The sequence below is a fragment of the Lathyrus oleraceus genome, chromosome 2 (assembly GCF_024323335.1).
Source record: "Lathyrus oleraceus cultivar Zhongwan6 chromosome 2, CAAS_Psat_ZW6_1.0, whole genome shotgun sequence".
Lineage (NCBI taxonomy): Eukaryota > Viridiplantae > Streptophyta > Magnoliopsida > Fabales > Fabaceae > Lathyrus > Lathyrus oleraceus.
In genome coordinates this window covers 90,381,856-90,388,453 of record NC_066580.1, presented here as the reverse complement: position 1 = coordinate 90,388,453, position 6,598 = coordinate 90,381,856, and the positions used below count along the sequence as shown (strand labels likewise).

The 6,598-nt window shown below is 38.8% G+C and overlaps 1 non-coding gene across 1 annotated transcript; it reads left to right on the top strand.

Moving 5' to 3' along the window:
• Positions 1-5,922: 5,922 nt before the first annotated feature.
• Positions 5,923-6,029, top strand: LOC127124937 (small nucleolar RNA R71). The gene has a single exon (XR_007804411.1). It is a non-coding gene; the product is annotated as a small nucleolar RNA R71 (small nucleolar RNA).
• The last annotated feature ends 569 nt before the right edge of the window (positions 6,030-6,598 follow it).

The following is a 6,598-nucleotide window of genomic DNA, read 5'->3' as shown; positions in this document are numbered from 1 at the left end:
TGTTCGTTTTCCTTTCTTCAAGGGTCCTAATTCAGTTCTTATTCCCATCGCTATCAAGTCCTTTCTTGCCTTAAGGCCATCCTTAGACTTTCCTTGTATATTGAGTAACGTGCCAATAACACTTTCAAATACATTTTTTTCAATATGCATAACATCAAGAAAATGTCTCACATACAAGGACTTCCAATACGGCAATTCAAAAAAAACTGACCTCTTCTTCCACCCACTTTTGACAAGTGTGTGGGCAAAAGGCTTGCCAAACTGAGTATCCAAATCTTTCACCTTTTCAAAAATTTGATCACCCGTCAATATAGGTGGAGCTCTACCTTGTTCTGTCTCTCCATTGAACGCCTTTCTCCATCCACGGTAGTGATGATTTGAATTTAAGAATCTCCGATGACCGAGAAAGACATTCTTCTGACCAAACTCCAAGCGCTTCCAATCTGTTTTATCTTCACAAATAGGACACACACATTGACCTTTTATGCTATACCCTGATAGATTTCCGTATGCTGGAAAATCATTAATTGTGCCAAACAACATCGCCCTCAAGTTGAAACTTTCTTTCCTATATCCATCATAAACCTCCACACCGGTCTCCCACAAAATCTTTAAATCTTCGATTAAGGGCTTCAAGTACACGTCTATGTCATTCCCTGGTTGTTTAGGTCTAGAAATCAACATAGACAACATCATGTACTTACGCTTCATACATAGCCATGGAGGTAGGTTATAAATCATAATAATCACAGGCCATGTACTGTGTGAGATACTCTGGATACCGTATGGGTTCATTCCATCAGTAGATAAAGTCAAGCGAAGGTTTCTTGATTCTTCTCCAAATTCAGGATAATCATTATCAATTTTCAACCACTGTGGTGAATCTGTCGGATGTCGATACTTTCCATCTATAATTCTTTCATCTGCATGCCAGGTTAAGTGTCTTGAATCGGTTTCACTACGAAACATGCGTCTAAATCTCGGAATAACAGGAAAATACCACAAGACTTTTGCTGGAGACAACTTGTTCTTATATCGCGAGACACCGCATTTAGGACACTCATTTAACGATGCATACTCATTTCGAAACAAAACGCAATCGTTTGGACATGCATGTATCTTATCATAGCTCATGCCAATAGAGCACAACATCTTTTTGGTCTCATATGTTCGATTGGGAAGAACATTATCCTCAGGAAGCATATCTTTCAAAAGGGCTAATAACTCTGTGAAACTTTTATCCGACCATCCATTGCCCACCTTTAAGTTGTACAACTTTAATACCGCAGACAATCTTGTGAATTTAGTGCAACCATCATACAAAGGTTTCTCTGCATCACTTACCAACCTCTCAAACATTTCGGGACAATCCTTAAGATCTCCTTCAAGTGTTTATGCAATCTCTTCAACTCGATCACAATCGTATGTATCTGCGCCACTATAGTTTGAGGCATAGGTCGTACTATCCCCCGGTTCAACATTCTCGTTACTTTTCTCACCATGCAAATTCCAACATGTATAACTTCGATCAATTCCATGCCTCATTAGATGCGATGTCAACTGAACTGCGTCAACCCGTTTCCCATAACAACAACCCAAGCAAGGACATATCATTCTACTGGGGTCTTCGGCGTGCGCAACGACAAACTTAACGAATTCTGATACCCCATTCTCGTACTCTCTCGACAATCGATTGGAAGACATCCATGTATTATCCATTACTAATTAGAATAAACAAAAAAAAATTTCAGAAGAGAAACCAAAAATGGGATGAGACAAAACAATTTCGCTTTATTGAGTTAGTCTCTGTGCAGGGCATTCATGTCTCCAACAACAACCCAAAACCAAAACAATTTTGGTTTATTGAGTTAGTTTCTCAACATTTTCAGATATCTCTGACTTCAATAGCATGAGAATGTATGAACCATGCATTAAGCATTAGTGGTATGCACTAATTTGTAGCATAGTTATATATCATCATATAGTTTTTACAAAAGATAAACACTGACTAGAAAATATATATGTAGAATTGTATAATGGTCTAACTGAAAGCTAACAGAAGAATAGTCGACTCTAATTTACTCTATCAAATAACATCCATACCTAAACTTCTTAAGTTACTAGCTACGCTATGTATGCTAGAATAAATACACTCATAAGCTGCATAGTATACCTTTGATTGGTAGAAGGTGTTTTAGATATTGCTGCCTCCTTTTTCTACATCGAGAAACAAATGGAACAGTTGGTGAAATTTAACCCATAATGCCTAGTCTCCATTGCTAGCATTGCAACACCAGGCTCCACTGTGGCCTAAATGAACAAAAAATTAGCAACTTCTCAAATTACAACAGAATATTATTAGTATGAATTTTCATTATCTATATATATCAAGAATCTTTCCTTAATAATATGTTTTTTTGTGATTGTAGCAAGTTTATTTTATAAGCAACTGTGTGGTTGAACTAAACCCAATGCAGCTCCAGCAGCATGGTTACAAGATGCTTCAGCTATTTGGTTTTTGTAAGTAAGTTTAGATCTAGGAATAACCCAGACCCTGTCACACCATAAAATTTTATGATAACAGGAACTTGAAATTACATCTAGGCATAACCCAGACCCTGTCACACCATAAAATTTTATGTAATTTCAAGTTCCTGTTATCATAAAATTTGGAAAACGAATAAATAATTGTGTAACCCTAAATCTTTAAAACACTACATAACATAAGTTATATGGATACCGTAACTACTTCACACTCTTCAACAACATCAGACCTTTCCTCATCAACACTCTCTCTGATATAAAAAGCAAAAGCAATATGACTATGTGATTAGAAGAATTATTTGAAGGGCTAAGTTTAAAAAAAAGTGCATAGTATAAGTTATATGGATACCGTAACCACTTCACACTCTTCAACAACATAAAACTTTGGCTCATCAACACTCTCTTTGATCTAAACAACAGAAGTAACATCAAACAACTAAATTCATTAGGACTAATTGCAGAGATACTTGGTGACAATACCTGCAACAACTGCGAAGCTGTTGGTGGCTGAGAAGTTGTCACCTTTACGTCGTAGATCTAACAGAGGTGGAAGGAGAACGCCTTAGAAGTAGCGAAAATCGTAGCAGTGAGAACCCTAACGTGAAAAAGAACGAAAATAACAGAGAGTGAAATAACAAAACGCGCAGTATGTTATAATTTTAATGTTTACTAAAGGGGACCTTAGAGGGCGCTTGTGGAAAAAAAGCGCCCTCTAAAGGGGGCCTAAGAGGGTGCTTATAAAAGCGCTCTCTAAGGCTTTCCAAAAGCGCTTTATAAACTGGAAATGCACATGGACTTATAGAGCGCTTTTTTAAAAGCGCCCTCTAAGGGTAACCTTAGAGGGCGCTTTTTAGAAAGCGCCCTGTATTGTTGTCCCTCTATCTCCTCCTTATTTTTTCGCTTCACCTTAGAGGGCGCTTTATTACAAAAGCGCCCTCTAAAGTGCGCTGTCTATTCCAGTTGTTCGCTCCTTATTTTTTCGCTTCACTTTAGAGTGCGCTTTTGTAATAAAGCGCCCTCTAAGGTGCGCTGTCTATTCCAGTTTTTGGCGTAGTGTCGTTCTAACATCTGGTCTATGAATGGTAAAGGAAAATGATCTTTTCAGGTTGCTTTGTTTAGCTTTCTATAATCAATGCACATTCTCCATCCCGATTCAATTCGTTTGGTTATAGTTTCTCCTTTTTCATTTTCGATCACTGTTATACCTCCTTTCTTTGGTACTACGTGTACAGGACTAACCCATTTGCTATCGGATATAGGATATATGATACCTGCCTCTAATAACTTCGTTACTTCCTTCTTCACTACCTCACTCATGATCGGGTTTAGTCTCCTCTGATGTTCCCTAGAAGTCTTACAGTCTTCTTCTAGCATGATGCGGTGCATACAAATAGAAGGACTTATCCCTTTAAGATCGGTGATGTTGTATCCTAATGCGGTTGAATATTTTCTTAAGATATGTAGGAGTTTTTCGGTTTCAAGTTTTCCTAGGTCTGCATTGACTATTACTGGTCGTTCAAGTTCTAAGTCTAGGAATTCATATCTCAAATTTTTGGGAAGTGTTTTCAGGTCGAGGGTTGGTTTCTTAAGGCATTGCATAGGATCTGATGTTATTGCTAAACATTGGTTCAGTCTGTCTTCTACACGATAGTCGCACAAATCGTCATTTTCGAATTCTATTTCTTTTATGCATTCATCGATGATATCCATGAAGTAACATGTGTCTTCTATCGCAGGTGCTTTCAAAAATTGGGAAAGAATAAACTCAATTTTCTCTTCTCTTACTTCGAAAGTGAGTCGTCCTCGTTTTACGTCAATGATAGCACCGACAGTTGCTAAGAAGGGTCTTCCCAATATAATGGGGGTAACTTCATCTTCTCTTATGTCCATAATTATAAAATCGGTGGGAATGTAGAATTGACCTATGCGTACGGGAACGTTTTCAAGAATTCCTACGGGATATTTAACGGAACGATCTGCTAATTGCACAGACATTTTAGTTGGTCTTAATTCTCCCATTTCAAGTTTCTTGCATATGGGCAAGGGCATAACACTGATACCGGCTCCTAAATCGCATAAAGCTTTGTCTATGACAAATTTTCCTATATGACAGGGTATAGAAAAACTACCAGGATCTTTAAGTTTAGGAGGCATATTTTGGATTATTGCGCTACACTCAGCAGTGAGTGTAACGGTTTCGTTATCTTCAAGTTTCTTTTTATTAGATAAAATTTCTTTTAAGAACTTAGCATATGAGGGAATTTGTGTAATAGCTTCTGTAAAAGGAATTGTGATGTTTAATTGCTTCAGTAGGTCAACAAATTTTTTAAATTGGCCCGCGTTTTTGGTTTTAATTAGCCTTTGAGGATAAGGGATAGGTGGTTTGTAAGGTGGTGGAGGTGCATAAGGTTCTTTTTTTCTTCTACGGTTTCCTCATTACACTCTTCCTTTTCCTTAGGTTTACCTTCTTCCTCAGTTGACTTTTTAGAGTTTTGGTTCTCAATCCTTGGGTCAGATGGTCCTTCTACCTCTGTACCACTTCGTAATATAATTGCATGAGCGTGGCCTTTCGGATTAGGTTGTGGCTGTCCAGGAAATGTACCAGTTGGGGCAGCAGTAGATGCTTGTTGTTGAGCTACTTGCGAGATTTGTGTTTCAAGCATTTTGTTATGGGTAGCCAGGGCATCTACTTTACTTGCTAGTTGTTTAATCTGTTCGCTAGTGTGTACATTCTGGTTTAAGAACTCTTTATTTGTTTGCTGTTGAGAAGCCATGAAGTTCTCTATCATGATTTCCAAGTTGGATTTCCTAGGAACGTTATTGTTAGGTGTAAATGGGGTCGACTTTTGATATCCAGGTGGTACAGCTGGAGCTTGACTGGGAGCTTGACCTGGTGCGTATAAAGTGTTGTTACTTTTATACGAGAAATTAGGATGGTTCTTCCAGTTTGAGTTATAGGTATTCGAGTAAGGATTTCCTTGAGCATAGTTCATCTGTTCTATTTAAATTCCTATTAGGAGTTGACAATCTGTAGGAGTGTGACCTTGAATTCCACAGACCTCGCAATTTTGAGTTACGACAACCACGGTGGCTGGAGGTGATACATTTAAACTTTCAATTTTCTAGGCAAGAGCATCCACTTTTGCATTAACATGATCAAGGCTACTTATCTCGTACATGCCACCTTTTGTTTGAGGTTTTTCTACCACTGTTCGGTCGCTTCCCCACTGATAATGATTTTGGGCCATGCTCTCGATAAGTTGATAAGCGCCGGTGTAAGGTTTATCCATAAGCGCACCACCGGCGGCGGCGTTTATTGTTAACCTTGTGTTGTACAAGAGACCATTGTAGAAGGTGTGAATTACTAACCAGTCCTCTAAACCATGGTGTGGGCAAAGTCTCATCATGTCCTTGTATCTTTCCCATGCTTCGAAAAGAGATTCGTTATCTTTTTGCTTAAATCCATTTATCTGGGCTCTCAACATAGCTGTTTTGCTTGGAGGAAAATATCGAGCAAGAAAGACTTTCTTCGACTCATTTCATGTGGTGACTGAGTTGGAAGGAAGAGACTGAAGCCATCTTCTAGCTTTATCTCTTAACGAGAAAGGAAAGAGATGAAGTCGAATTGCCTCTGAAGTGACACCATTAGCTTTAACAGTGTCAGCGTATTGGACAAATACGAATAAATGAAGGTTTGGATCCTCGGTAGGATTTCCAGAAAATTGATTCTGTTGCACTGCCTGCAACATCGAAGGTTTAAGTTCGAAGTTGTTCGCTTCGATTGCGGGTGGAGCAATACTCGAATGCGGCTCATCCTGTGATGGAGCAGCGTAATCTCGAAGAGCACGAGCTGGTTCGGCCATCGCTGGTATCGTTAAAGGAAGGAGATTTTTGAGATCAGGAACTTCGATTGGAGGAAGATTGTATCTAGCACGATACTCCCGAATTCGTCGTAATAATCAGAGATATCGTTCGACGTCGTTGATTCGTAAGTAATACGGCTCGCCTTGTGAGCGAGTGTGTGGCATACAAATCAACGAAAAAGGGAAAAAAT